The sequence below is a fragment of the Lissotriton vulgaris genome, chromosome 5 (genome assembly GCF_964263255.1).
Source record: "Lissotriton vulgaris chromosome 5, aLisVul1.2, whole genome shotgun sequence".
Classification (NCBI taxonomy): domain Eukaryota; kingdom Metazoa; phylum Chordata; class Amphibia; order Caudata; family Salamandridae; genus Lissotriton; species Lissotriton vulgaris.
Genome location: NC_141693.1, coordinates 271,377,130 through 271,392,040, shown reverse-complemented (window position 1 = coordinate 271,392,040; position 14,911 = coordinate 271,377,130).

Sequence of the window (14,911 nt, the reverse complement as noted above, 5' to 3'; positions counted from 1 at the left end):
TACCACAGGGATCGGCTGTCTCGCGTTCGGGATCGGAACTGGGGCCTCCACTGGACTGACCGGGCTCGCCGGAGGTGACTCGGGAACCGGGGCCTCCCCCCCTGCCGTCCTATTCCTGGCCCTTTTACCTCTCCCGGCAGGGACTACTCCCGGCAATGCTGGTCCGATGACTTTCTTCGGTCTGCCCGTACCATTCATTGCCGCCATCTGCTTCTTCATGTTCGCCATGTCTTTCACCAGCATGCGAAGCATTTGTTCGGTCCCAACCTTCTTTCCGACCCTCTTGCCAGGCATCGTTCACGGATATTCGACTCGAGGTCCTGGATCCAAAGATTCGGAATCACTGAAAGGACAACGAGGAGGTGCAGCTTCCAAGCACAGGAACAAGAGGATGCTTCCTTAGATTGTTGCTCTTTTATTCTTCCTCGGGAGGGCGTGCACCCTCCTCCGATCCGCCTACAGGGCGTGGCCAACGGTGTAGGTGTCTAGGACAACCCCTCTTGGGCGGGAAAAGGCGCGCCCCGGCTACGCCGCTTCGGGCATACCAGCCGAGACACGCCTCCCGCCCAAAATGGTTTCCCGGGGGGGTCAGGGCACCCACCCATACGTTCGGGGGGACCGAGTGGTCGCCCCTTTCCATTCTCCCGGGTTGTAAGTGAAAGAACCATCCATACTAATATAATGAATAGAGAGCCCAAACCTTTGAGGCGGGTAATCTCAGGAACCACAGCACCAATCACAAAACCCAATACAGCGTTGGAAAGGGCAGTTGCAGCAGAAGGATATAGGCTATGCAGACGCCCACCATATACATTTAAAAGGTAAAAGAACCGTGCCAGCAAAGTAGTCCCTCGCGGGCGTGTCTTCGTTGTGCTATGGGCATGTGCTGGGGGCGTGACAAACGCTGGGGGCGTGTGGGACGTTCCGCCCTTCATGCCATGTCTCATATTGTGTGCTAATCCCATCCTGCTCCCTTTAAATACCCCTGCACCCCATATTTATAACCCACCCTTACTCCTTAAAATACTCCAACACCCTTAAACACTAACCCATCTTAACCCTATAAATATACCCTGTACCCTAAAACCCAAACCTATCCCTAAACCCTAAAAATACCCCTGTACCCCAAAACCCAAACATAGCACTGAACCCTATAAATACCCCTGTACCTCAAAACCCAAACCTACCCCTGAACCCTAAAAATACCCCTGTACCCCAAAACCCAAACCTAGCCCTGTACTCTAAAAATACCACTGTACCCCAAAACCCAAACCTACCCCTGAACCCTAAAATACACCCCTGTACCCCAAAACCCAAACCTAGCCACGAACCCTTGAAATACTCCTGTACCCCAAAACCCAAACCTACCCCTGAACCCTAAAAATACCCCTGTACCCCTGAACCCTAAAAATAACCCTGTACCCCAAAACCCAAACCTACCCCAAAACCCAAACCTACCCCTGAACCCCAAAATACCCCTGTACCCCAAAACCCAAACCTAGCCCTGAACCATTAAAATACCCCTGTACCCCAAAACCCAAACCTAGCCCTGAACCCTAAAAATACCCCTGTACCCCAAAACCCATACCTATCCCTAAACCCTAAAACTACCCCTGTACCCCGTAACCCAAAAATATATCTGAACCCTTAAAATACCCAAACTCCCCAAAACATATACCTCAGTACCCCAAAACATATACCCCTATACCCATACTTACCTTATCCAAACATTAAAAAAAACATGCTTTTACCATTCATGCATTTACAACAAATTTTATTGTAAATGTATGGGCATTGCGGAGTCATGGTACTTTCGTAATGAAAGTATGCAGAGTGATGGTATGCGGAAAGAAAGTTGCGGAATAATGGGTGTTTACCCTCCCCCGGTGAGTACATTGGTGGCACGACGGCCCACATCTCCAGCAACATACTCATATTTTTTCACCACCCATTTGAAAAATGCACAGGTCTCTCTCATTGATGGCCAGCACTGACATGCACTTTTAGACACACCTCCCGCCACAAGCTCTAAAATTGCGAACTTTAGAGCTGGGAAGCTACGTTCGAATCTCGGTATCAGCTCAACATCCTATGATTTCAGGCAAATCGCTTTGTCTCCCCGTGCCTACCACAAATGAATGTGTTCTTCTGTAATATAAATTGTGCTCATGACATGTTATCGGGTTCGCGCTATATAATATTGCAAGGAAAAATAAAGCTGGGAAACTGGAGTTCACACACTACTGAACGCGCACTCTTAAGTCCATCAGCTGTGCACTGTGAATCAGAGCGTTTCACAGGCCTGTCACAGATAAGAAATGCTATCAAAACGAAATCCTACAAAACAATATACTACTGGCCGGCAGCAATTCATACCCGGAAAACGTTGGGAGGGGCTGCTAGTATACTATATACTATATAGAGGGGCACTGCATAATTACCATCTCGATAAGTGCTACAACAAATTCTGTCATGTTTGGTATCAAACATGTTGGAATCATACCCCCACAACTTAAACGGTGTGGGAGATATGATTCCAAGCACTGGAAGAGCCCTCCGTTAGGCTCTCAGTGTTCCAGATACCAATCTTCTAGACCCAGACAGCACAAAATGGTTTCTGCCGACCAGAGACACGATTCTGCCCACCTGCTGCTAAGACAAGCAAGACAGAACAATAGGCATCCTGTCACAGGGAGGTCTGACCACTTCCCAGACAGGATTTAGTGTATTTGGGGCTGGGTGGGTGCACATGCCAGCACCACTCAGTCTGCATGAGGGGCACATTTGGTGTCCCCATTCATAGTCCAGTTCAAATCAGCACTCTGGCAAGAAAATGGGCAAAGGACATGGAAGTAACCTCCTCCCTGTCCTGACCCTCCGCTGGGAGGGAGCCCTGAAACGTCCCAACCCTTTCCTAAGGGTACTTAAGGGCTTATTTATGGGCGGGTCCCTAGATTTGTCGTGGGACAAGATTCAATACAGACACTCCTTCTTCTTCTACCGTCGGGGCACTCTGGGCTTCAATGGATTTTGTTTGGGCTCAATTTTGTTGACCTTTCAGTCTGCTGCATCGTCTGTGCCTGTGCACCATACAGGAAACTTTCAAGGCATGTGAGCATCCAAGACACTTGAAGGAATCTCCCTTGAAGTGAAAGAGTCACTTCCCTGCATCTGCAGGCACCGCAATCAAGCTGACCGGTCTCCTGATCCTGAGCTCCTACTGACTCTGAAAGGTTCTGCAACACAGGTAGTGGTTTTCCACAGTTCTCAAGCCCTGCCCTGCCCTCTCAACAGGTTTGAAGCCAGTACCCCTTGTGGGAGAAGCAGGAATGGAACCCCTGTGTACCGCATTGACTTGCTGTTGAAAAGGCTTGTTGGCTTCCTTCCACCAAGATCTTCGGGCTCCAAGTAGTCCCAATCTCAAACATCTCCAGTGACCAGAATCTTTGGCCACACCGCATTGCTTGCACTGTGGTCTGCATCTTTTCGTGAGCTGCTCGAGGTCCTCTTGTGACTCCAGTGCCTCCGGCCTGTGGGTCCTGTTGAGGATCATCTTTGCTTCTGTTGGGCTCCCCTGATTGTTTTGGGCCTGCTGTGACTCTCCAGCTTCTGGTGAGTCCCCTAGCCCTTGTTGGTCCTGACATTACACCATCATCGACTTCTGCGTTGATTGCATCTGCTAAGGCTTGTTGGTGCTCCCACTAGACACTGACCCCTCAACACTTGACATCTGACAGGGGACAGCTCGTGCATGACTCTGAATTAACCTTCAGATCCCACCGGACACTTTCTCCTTCTTCAGCAGCGGCACGTTCCTGAAGTCCTCCATTGCGTTCGATGCCAGTCTCTGACACCACCACACACGTATGCACCCGGCTTCCCTGGTGTAGTAACGTGGGTACTAGGGTATCCACAGGTGGGGTGGCTCTCCAACCTTCTGCCTTCACAGGGTTTCTTCAGGATCCACTGGAAAGGGTCCCTAATCTTTAAAATTCCAACTGCGTCTTACACGTTGAGGTGTATAGAGCATGCGTTTGTGTTCCCACACTGCACACGATTTCTGTAGGGTTCCTAGTCACTCACCATGGGTGGTTCCTTGGGTACCCAGCACTTCTACGTCCTCTCAACATTGTCTTGACCCGAGTTGTGGTTCTCATACCACTTTCTTAGCATATGGTTTGGTCCCCCCAGTGTATTCTGTGCTATTTACTGTATTTCTATGCAAAGTATTGTGTGCATTGTGTTTATCTCTGGGTAGGAGATATCTAAACGTGTTAGAGAGTATTATATAATAAAGAAATAAAAACAATTATAAATACCTAGTGTGGTTCTTTTTTATCTAATCTATACTATAAGCTTGCATTCCAGTAATACAAGCTGCTTTACAACCCTTCTGGACTAAGCCTGAAGGCTGCCCTTCAAAGATACCACTTAGAGAGCTTTCTAAGGTTGTCTAAGACCTCTTAAGTCATCATAAGGGTTGCCTGGACTCGTGCAGGGTGCCCACTTACATAAGTGGACATCATATACCCGGCCAGCTTCTCACACAGGTTCATCAGTCTTTATAGAATACAGCTGCAACGCTTCTTTGCAGTCTTACCTGTATACACTATAGTTGTAAGCTGAAGTCTGTAGGCTAACAATTGTAGGCTGATAGCTGTAAACAGTTGTTTTGCAGCACTTTGGATTTTCGTCCGACTACGGCTAGAACTGGTGCTGACTGCTACCTTGTACCTTCTTCCGCCACACCGCCTACCAGAGCCCCACAACCTAACACCTAGCAAGGCAGCAGCCAGGCTCTTCAGGTCACGAGCCACTGACACTTGTGGGCAGCAATCATTTCGGTTTGCCGCCCGCCTCCTAAATCCATGCTGCCCAGTCTTAAAACCAATCAACACACAAACATAATCTATCCTAGTGGCCGCTGCACAACCTGGTCACTCATTGACTCAGTGATTTCCACTCTCCCGGGCTCGGCACAGCAATATTTCAATTTGCCGCAGGCGGTTGTCAGAATTACAGCCACAGCGCATGTGGGCCGGTGTGAGCAGTAGGCAGCACTGCAAGTCCAGCGCCTGAGTCTCGCAAACCAGTAGCCGGCCTTCTTCGCAAACTTCCCGCTCTGACAGCAGGACCGGAGGTGACGTCCTCCCACGGCACCGCGGACAGCCATTACATCAGACCTCAGCCTGATGGAGAAGTGTGGCTCAATGGTTAGAGCGGCAGACCCTGATGCAGACCCTGATGCAGAGGTCTAGCCCAGGACCAGGGTTCAATTCCCTTCCTCGGCGGGTCTTGGGCTCAAAATGCCACGGACCTGATAAATCTCGCCTCAGTGCCTATTCCAATCATGGAGTCCCACTCTGCAACTCTGGGCAATAGCTTGCTTAATCTCCACAACGCTAAAGATGCCTGGCCTCCACCTTGGGGGTGCCCAGGAGTGAATGCCTCACAGGGAAAGCCAGGATGGGTTCCACAGCGGTATTCGTACAAGCGCCTTGAGACCCTTGCGGGTGAGTAGTGCACTATACAAGTATCAATTTACAGCAGTGCAGTGGGCATCAGAATAAGATACATTGTAGCAGCATAGTCAGCCTGGTAGAAGCCATAACTCAGCTGCAATCACCCCAAGCCTACAGGAGCCGTCGTACAGGCTACAGGCGGCCCATTCCCAGCTGCCTCACACTCTGTAATAGTTTTAGAGAGGCTTCAGCTGAGACACTATACAGAATGCATCATATGCGTGACTATGCATTTCAGTGTGGTTATGTGGAGCACCACACTGAAATGCGTTAATCTAACGCCTGATGCATGGTACTTGGCAGGACTGTAGAGGCACCCCACACCCCCGTTAATAGATTTCGGTGCCGGCTTAAGGACAGTTACAACGGGGGATATTTTAAAATATCTTGCAGACTTCAATGCACCTGCTGCTGAGTTCTTTGTGAGGCGAACAATCTGCAGGTGGCAATAAAAATTTCAAGATAACGCTGTTGATTAATGTAGTTGCTGGAGAGATCTGTTGTTTAGTTGCAATGGTTGAAAAATGCCTTTTTCAAAGCTACACTCTTAAATCTTTACATTCTGGTGTATTCCTTGTTCAGGTTGTGCCACTGGTCGACTGGACCTTTATCGTACTGAAAGTTTGTGAAAGGAGCTAGCATCAGCACCAAATGTCAATTACAGTGAACCCAATTTGGCTCCACAAAACAATAGAGAAGATGGTGTCCAAACCGTGTAGGTTTATCAGTACATTTATATAAGTTAATCAATCCATTATTCTATTTTTAATAAAATCATAAAAGTACAGATAAAAAGAAGTACATCATATATATGAAAACTACAAAGATGCATGAGCCATGGAATGGTTCTCTCTATAAGTCTTCCAGTATTTACTGCAGAGAAGAGAGTGACAGTGCAGTATAATAGAACAACATTACTCACTGGTTACAAAAACGCATCCATTGAAAAACCTCAATAGGCCCACTATGTTGCAGAATGTGATGATGTACCCTTTATAAATGCTCTGAAATAGAACAATGTCACAAATCATACCGTGCTAGCCCAGATGATGTAAGCGATAAGTGGTCCTTACCTTACTTGCACAAACCTATTCTTTATTTCCAGCCCACCTACGTGAGGAATGAAGAATACTGTAGAGGAAGACGACCCTGTTTACAAGGATTACAGCCCCTTTTATTCCTCGCTGTTCTTAGACACACTGGAAGCTGACGTTGGGTGTTACGGGCTTCCTGCCATGCATTTTGTAGTGAAGCATCATTGGCTTGGGCCAGTCTGAAATTCCTGTCTAGTTGCCAGGGTTCTTGTGTAATAAGAGCAATCGGGTGGTTACTCCAGGTATATGACCTTTGTTTCCTCTTCTGATGTTGCCCAAGAACAATGTCACAAAATCGGGGTTGACTGTCCCTAGTATGAGGTCTTCTGTAAGGTTCTGTGACGAGCCACACCCGCAGAGATCGTCCAAAGCCGGAACAAGAAGAAAGCAAGGCGAGCGAGATCGAGGAGAGAGTGGAGTCAACACCAGAAAGGAAAATGGAAGACCTCCAAAAAGAAGCGTGGCCTGCCCCAGCTGAGAGAAAGCAAGTTGGAACACATGCCGAGAAGACCCGAAGCGCCATCTGCGGAACACGGAGCCCAGACCGAGACAGCCGCCAAGACGCCAGGAGACCAACGATTTTTTCTAGCGTCCAGCATTGTTCCTGGAGGAATGTGGCTTTCATAGGTGCGTGCTCAATTCTTGGGAGGTGGAAGGCGGGTAGAGAGACGTACACAGTCCTTCCAGGGGGGAACACACGCATGAATAAACCCGTACGAGACGCACACTGGGTTTTTGGCATTTTCTACCTCTCCTGTTTTCATGGGTGAAGGTACTATCCTTTCTCTCAATCGACAGCCTTTTATTTAATAGTGTCAATTCTACACTCCCTGCCCTGCTACGGTCAAAAATCCTTACCTGGCGCTGACCTGTGCCATTCTTTCTTTGATTTCCCCTCGATCACCTGGATGGAGAAAAACGCTTGAAGGAGCGGATCCCCAGGAAGAGAAGAAAAGAAGAGGGACATTTCGGTTGCACATTTTCTATTTAGTTGGTTAATAAATGCAAAAAGGAAAGGAACTTTCAGGACTAATTTTCTTACCTCCCGCAATACATGACATTTGGTGGAGAACGCAGGCAAAGCTCCAATGGTAGTTCTTAATGGAGGCCTTAATACATCATCTGGTTGACAGACAAAAGAAATTGGAATGAGCCATAGAGAGGCAGATGACCTCGGCCCAAGCTGACCGAGAAATATTTAAGGACAATATCAAGTCACAAGTAGACGCAATACAAAAGATCGCTGAGGACAAAATACAGTTAACTTCCCACATCTAGGGAACTCGACCTGGTGCCTCTGTGCACTCCAACATAGCCCTGCAAAAAATATTTGTCAGGGAGGGATCCTTTCTTCTGAATTTTGATAGGGCAGACAAAGCATCGGGATGGCCTATGGGGGAATGGCCATTCTTTCAGGGTCCCCTCCTAATAGGTGAAGCGTAAGCAGCATATCAGGTCGCCAACGCCGGAGGAAACACTCCATGTGAAGAGATAAAAACCATCATACTCGATCATCTTAAAATGGATGCCGAATCCAATAGAGTTAGGTTTCGTAACAAGAAAGGGGTCCCTGGACATATTCCTAAAACGCTGTTCTTTAAACTAAAAATGAATGCAGGGAAAAGGCTGAGACCAACGGACCAACTTGATTTATTTGGAACAGTACCTAGAAACCCTTCCATTCCCTGCCCAGAGGTGGTCGAGATAACACTCCCACCTCACGGTAGAATAAGCGTAAAGATGGCCACTTCCTTTGCACGTGCCCAGCCCTGTACCTCTACCTGGGAAACGGAAAAGGTAGTGCGTAGCAATCAAAGACAAAAGAAGGTCATACGACCCATAATGACCCCCCCATAAGCTCGTAACTACAAACCTGATTACCCTCCTCATCAGGGACCTCAATGTTTGACTGCGGCAAATGGGGCCACATAGCCCGAACATGTCCTCATAAGAAGTGAAGAACCCATGGACATCGGTTGTGTTCCCAAGTCTCTTCGCTACACCAATGAACTAGCACCTGCTTTTATGTGAGTGTTCAGGTCAATGAAACCCAGGTCACCACCTTATTAGATTTGGGTTGTTGCCAATCCATTATCCAGAAAGATTACTTTGTTCTACACAAATACTCCCCGGAAAATGGGTACACATCCAATGTGGGCACAGAGATGGCGAAACCTATCTTATGGCCCGGATATCCATCCAAACCCTAAACAGACCTAGATCCATAGTGACACTAGGTGTCCTACAGAACCTTAATAAAGTAACATTATTATTATATGAACCTTACAGAAGACCTCATACTAGGGACAGCCAACCCCGATTTTGTGACATTGTTCTTGGGCAACATCAGAAGAGGAAACAAAGGTCATATACCTGGAGTAACCCCCTGATTGCTCTTATTACACAAGAACCTTGGCAACTAGACAGGAATTTCAAACTGGCCCAAACCAATGATGCTTCACTACAAAATGCATGGCAGGAAGCCCGTAACACCCAACCAATCACTCCCTTGGTGTACCCCCACTTCACAGTGAGATGCGGGCTTCTGTATAGGATGGGAAGGGCGGACAAACTCCCCCACCTACTAGTACCCAAAGGTTATTGGGAACAAGTGATATTCTTTGCACATTCCCATCTTCTAGCAGGGCATTCCGGGGCTCTTAAGACCACCCAGAACATACTACGGTATTTCTACTAGCCAGGCATTTTTGCCCACATTAAAAAATACTGTCAGGAATGTCCGATTTGCCAATGGAAAAATCCTTTTAGACCTCCCCCAGTACCTCTTCAACCATTACCAATCATAGGCAAACCCTTTGAACGGTAAACAACCAAAATATAGGATCCAAAACATAGAATGGACAGAATATCGACTCCAAAATATAGATAGACAGAATATCGAATTACCAAAATATAGTTAGTCAGGATATTGAATTTGGGGTAGGAAATATCGATTTCCATAATATCGTATTTTTTTGTGTTATGTATGGTAGTATATGTGTTAAAATTATGTATTAATTTTGTAATATGCTTAATTTTTTTAAAGTAATTAATGTTATATAATTTAATTTTTGCGTAATTTAATTCTGTAGAGGGTTGTGAGTTTATAAGAGAATAGAGTGGGAAGTAATTTAATTATAGTAAATTAAATATAAATTTGTATTGATAATTGATTGATAAGTAATAATTGGTAATTCATTTTTATTATTTGGTAATTCATTTTTATTAATTGGTAATTCATTTTTATTAATTGATTAATTGATAATTATGTTAATTGTATTATTTATTTGGAGCGGGTTGTGGGTTTATAGGGGAATAGGGTGGGAAGTAATTTAATTGTAACAAAGTTAAAATTTATTTTTATTTATATGTATTGATAATTCATTGCCTGATAATTAATTATTTATTGGTAATTAATTTGTATTAATTGGTAATACAGTTTTATTAATTGGTAATTCATTTTTATTAATCGATAATTATGTTAATTGTATTATTTATTATTTGGAGCGGGTTGTGAGTTTATAGGGCAATAGGGTGGGAAGTAATTTATTTGTAATAAAGTAAATATTTATTTTTATTTATATGTATTGATAATGAATTATCAATTGGTAATTAATTTGTAATAATTGGAAACTCATTTGTTTAATTGATTATTTTTATTAATTGGTAATTATTTTTAAATATATTGATAATTAATTTAATTTAATTTTAATATTAAATCATTACTTTCCCTACTGTTGCACTCTCTGGAGTGGGAATAATAATTTTTACCCCCTACGCTATACAACGTTTTCCCTACTGTTGCACTCACTGGTGTGGGAATAGTAATTTTTACCCCTACGCTATCCAACGCTTTCCCTACTGTTGCACTCTCTAGAGTGGGAATAGTAATTTGTACCCTCCCCCGCTATCCAACGTTTTCCGTACTGTTGTTCTCTTTGGAATAGGAATAGTAATTTTTACCCCTACGCTATCCATTGCTTTCCCTACTGTTTCACTCTCTGGAATGGCAATAGTAATTTTTACCCCAGCGCTATCCATCACGTTCCCTACTCTTGCGCTCACTGGAGTGGGAATAGTAATTTTTACCCCTACGCTATCCAATGCTTTCCCTACTGTTGCACTCACTGGAGTGGGAATAGTAATTGTTACCCTTGTGCTATCCAACGCTTTCCCACTGTTGCACTCACTGGTGTGGGAATAGTAATTCTTACCCCTACGCTATCCAACGGTTTCCCTACTGTTGCACTCTCTGGAGTGGGAATAGTAATTTTTACCCTCCCTCTGCTATCCAACGTTTTCCGTGCTGTTGCACTCTTTGGAATGGGAATAGTAATTTTTACCCCTACGCTATCCAACGCTTTCCCTACTATTGCACTCACTGGAGTGGGAATAGTAATTTTTACCCTCTCATTATCCAACAAATCCTATACTTTTTTTACATTACATTTATTATTTTTATATTTCAAGCTTTTTTACATTATTTTAAGTATGTTTTATTTAATTGTTTTTAATATTTAATTCATTTTATATTATTTTTAATACTTTAAAAAAATTCTATATTTTAGTTAACTATATTTTAACATTCTATATTTTGGATTCGATATTTTAGTACTTACCTGTTTGTAAATAGGGATTCTATATTCTGCAATTCGATATTTTGGAGTCGATATTTTGGGCATTCTATATTATGTCCCTCGATATAATAATTCACGGAACCCCCTTGAACGTATTGGTATGGACCTGATTGGTCCCTTGTCCAAATCCAGAAAAGGGTATCAGTATGTCCTAGTATTGGTGGATTATTCCACCCGCTTCTTTAAGGCCTTCCCATTAAGAACCCCAAATACGACTAATATAGCTGACACATTTGTCAAATATTTTTCTCGGTGGGGTTTCTTCCGCCAGATTCTTACAGACCAAGAGAAAAATAAATAAACGTGGAAAAATCTCACATTATAGAAAAAATATGAAAACAAAGAATTTTAGTTACTGCAATGTAAAAGCATGCAGAAAAGAGTAGTTTAAATTATATTATACGTACAAGTAACACAGGTCGTGATTTAGTAAAGAAAAGAATCTTGTTATATTAACATGTGTTAGAAAAATGCACATGATGACATTTTCACATTATTGAATTAACTTCTAATTGGCTTACATTTTAGATAAAATAGAAGAATAACTGATGAAATATATGAAATAACATAATTCATTTTATTTTTATTTTTTTAAATGTTACAATTTTATGTGATTGTGTGTGCACCGTAAATGACGGATAGGTGCTACACATTGGTACTGAAAGAAGCAATTGAGAAATTTCAGAACATTTTCTTTACATATGTGCTAATAATTGCTTGAAACGAAATGTAAACAATATTTTTAAAGTGCAAATTCATGTTGGTACTTTTAATGTAGTAGTACCCTTATAAATCTATATGTTCTGCGTTATGTTAGCCTAATTTAACATAGGCTAACCGTACTCATGAAGTTTCTGCTTCGCTATGTACACTGAATGTGAGAGAATCATTACTTGTAACAGCTGGCTGTACATACATGCCAACATTTTGGAAGAGTAAAGTGTGAGATTTTTCAAATAAATAATCGGGATTATGTATTTCTCCCATTAACGTCTGTTGCGACCTGCATCAGGTCTATTGGCACCCTCTTATCCACATTACTTCTTGACCATATCCACATGAAGGACAGCTGTCAGGGTGGGTTTTCTTGACTGTGAAAACCACAAAAGGGACTAAGGATAATAGGGGTTATCAATAAGTAAATAAGTAACAGGGCATTTTCCCCTCATCCCATGTTCTCGTCCTAGTCATTACCCTTGACGCTTACTTAAGTAAAAGCTGGCCTTCATGAGCAAAGAGAACTTAAAAATTGAAAATTGAAAATTGAAAAACAAATGACACCTATCATGCGCACTGAACTTTAATCTATGTAACAACAAGAGTTCAAATTATGCGGAAAACAATATATTCAACACATTTTCTTCAAAATGATTTACCCTCATAGCATTCTCAATACAATAGTGTTTCACAAACGTTTGAGCTGAGGTCCAAATAGCCACTCTACAGATCTTCAACAGGGAACTACCTGTGCCTCAGCCCAAGAGATTGACACTTCTCTAGGGGATCTACCTTGTATCCAATCAGGTAGGGAAACATTACACCAATAATATGCAGGCACAATAGTAAATCTAATCAATCTACTTAAATAACATTAGAAACGTTGTGACCTTAGTTGACACCATTCAAACATTATAAAGAAACGTTAAGATGTCCTATACCCCTCAAGCCTTTCTAGGGAAATTTCAACTCCTCTCTTTACATGCAACAAATAAAAAGGTTACTCATCCTTGGAAGACAGAGAAGAAAGATACACAGATAACAATACTTTTTGCACCATATGCAGCTTGAACACTACTTTGGGAAGCAAAGCCTGATTTTGCTTAAACAAGAAGCCATCCTCCAGAATCTTTACAAAAGGAGATTTGCATAAAATGCCCCCAGCTCACCAATCCGGCTAGCAAAGGTAATGGCCTCTAGGAATACCCTTTAAATCAACAGAAATCTGTGGTTCAAACAGCACCCACTGCAGCCCTTTTGGGACTAAAGGCAAATCCTAAGGGGGAACTGAGGTCAAGATACAGGTCTAGATATACAAAAACCTTTTAAGAGCCTCACCACCAGATCAACATCACTGCTGGCATTGGACCAGAGTTTTCTTAAAGCCCTTATTGCACCCCACTGGGCTTTTAGCATGGTGTCTATCAATTGCTTCCTAAAACCATCTACTAAGAATTGCAAAGCTGAGGAAATGTCACAGTGTACCACAGAGATTTAGAAGCACATCATACTTCTAAATTGTCAAGTGTTTGTAGCAGGAGTTCAGAGTAGAAGTACGCCCAGAACCCTGGATAGTCTCAGCTAAGTGTTAAGGATTGCTTCCTTACTGAAGCTCAATCCTCATAATCTCCAGACTCACAGACCCTGTCTCTTAAGAGGTAGGAACTCTTCTGACCTGAGAGGAAAGTGTTATAATGGGATTCTACAAGTCTGAAGAAAAGTCAGGATCTTTTGGAGGGGAACCCAAGGTCAACTGGGCCAAAACAGGACTACTAGCACCATCTCCGCCGTAATCATCTGGGCCCTTGAGAGCAAATGAGTAATGAGTAAAATAGGAGGGAATGCATTTAGCAGCTGAGGAGGCCAAGGAGACGATAGCATCTCTACCCCATTTTTCTGGATCCTGATACTGATAAAAGAAGCTCAGAAACTGAATGTCTTCTCTGGAAGCAAACCGGTCTAAAAATTGCTCCCGAATCTCTGCAAATTTGGAAGAACACAGGAGGAGTGAAGGACAGGGTTTGAGGTAGGGAGAAGACCCTGATGTAAGTTGCTTTCAAGGAAATAAGATGTTTTTCTGCCCATGTTCCAATGCTTAAGGCAACCAGATTGATACAGGCAGACTTCCCATCTGTCCATTCACATATGATACTGCTATTGTGTTGTCTGCCCTGATCATCTCATGCTGATTCAGAACCTCTCTCCTGAAATGTAGCATTACCAGGAAAATTGCAGATAACTCCTTAAAGTTAAAAGTTTTTGTTTTGTCCTTTGTTAACCATCTCCCCTGAGCCTCCTTGTTCCGCAACATTGCATCTCAACCTAAAGGCCTGGTATCATTTGTTATGACAAGCTGGGTGGAAACAAAAAAGAGAAAATCCCTTGCTCGATGACTCCTTTTTCAACCACCCCTGAAGTTGACTCCTATTAATGGGATCGATTAGGATCGCGGACGGAAACGTGTTCCGTACGCCGAGGAAGGTGGCAAGAAACTCCGGACCTGTCCGCGGAAAAACCGCAACAGCGATTAGGATCAAATTTGATAGAAACGCCGATCGCGGCGGACGGAGCACACCAATCTCCGTCCGCGGCGGTCGAAGTACACCTGAGGCCGCGGCCAGCGGCCGGAACCCAAAGAACAGCGACCGCCGCGTACGCACATGACCAGGAAAACAACAACCTCCCCCGCGATAGCTGCGTAGTGTCCGTGTCCGCAATTAGGATAACTCCGCAAGTACCCCGGTAGCCACCGCGATCCACGTCCGCGGCGGTACCAATGCTACGAGAAACCGTGCACCACAGCGGAAGTCCAACACGAACAACATCCCTACAGTCAAACCAATGCCATACATTGCGACAGAATTTATCACCAAACACAGGAAAATGAACGACCACCCACCTGACACATCTAAACCAAACACAAGACACAATGACCCACCCC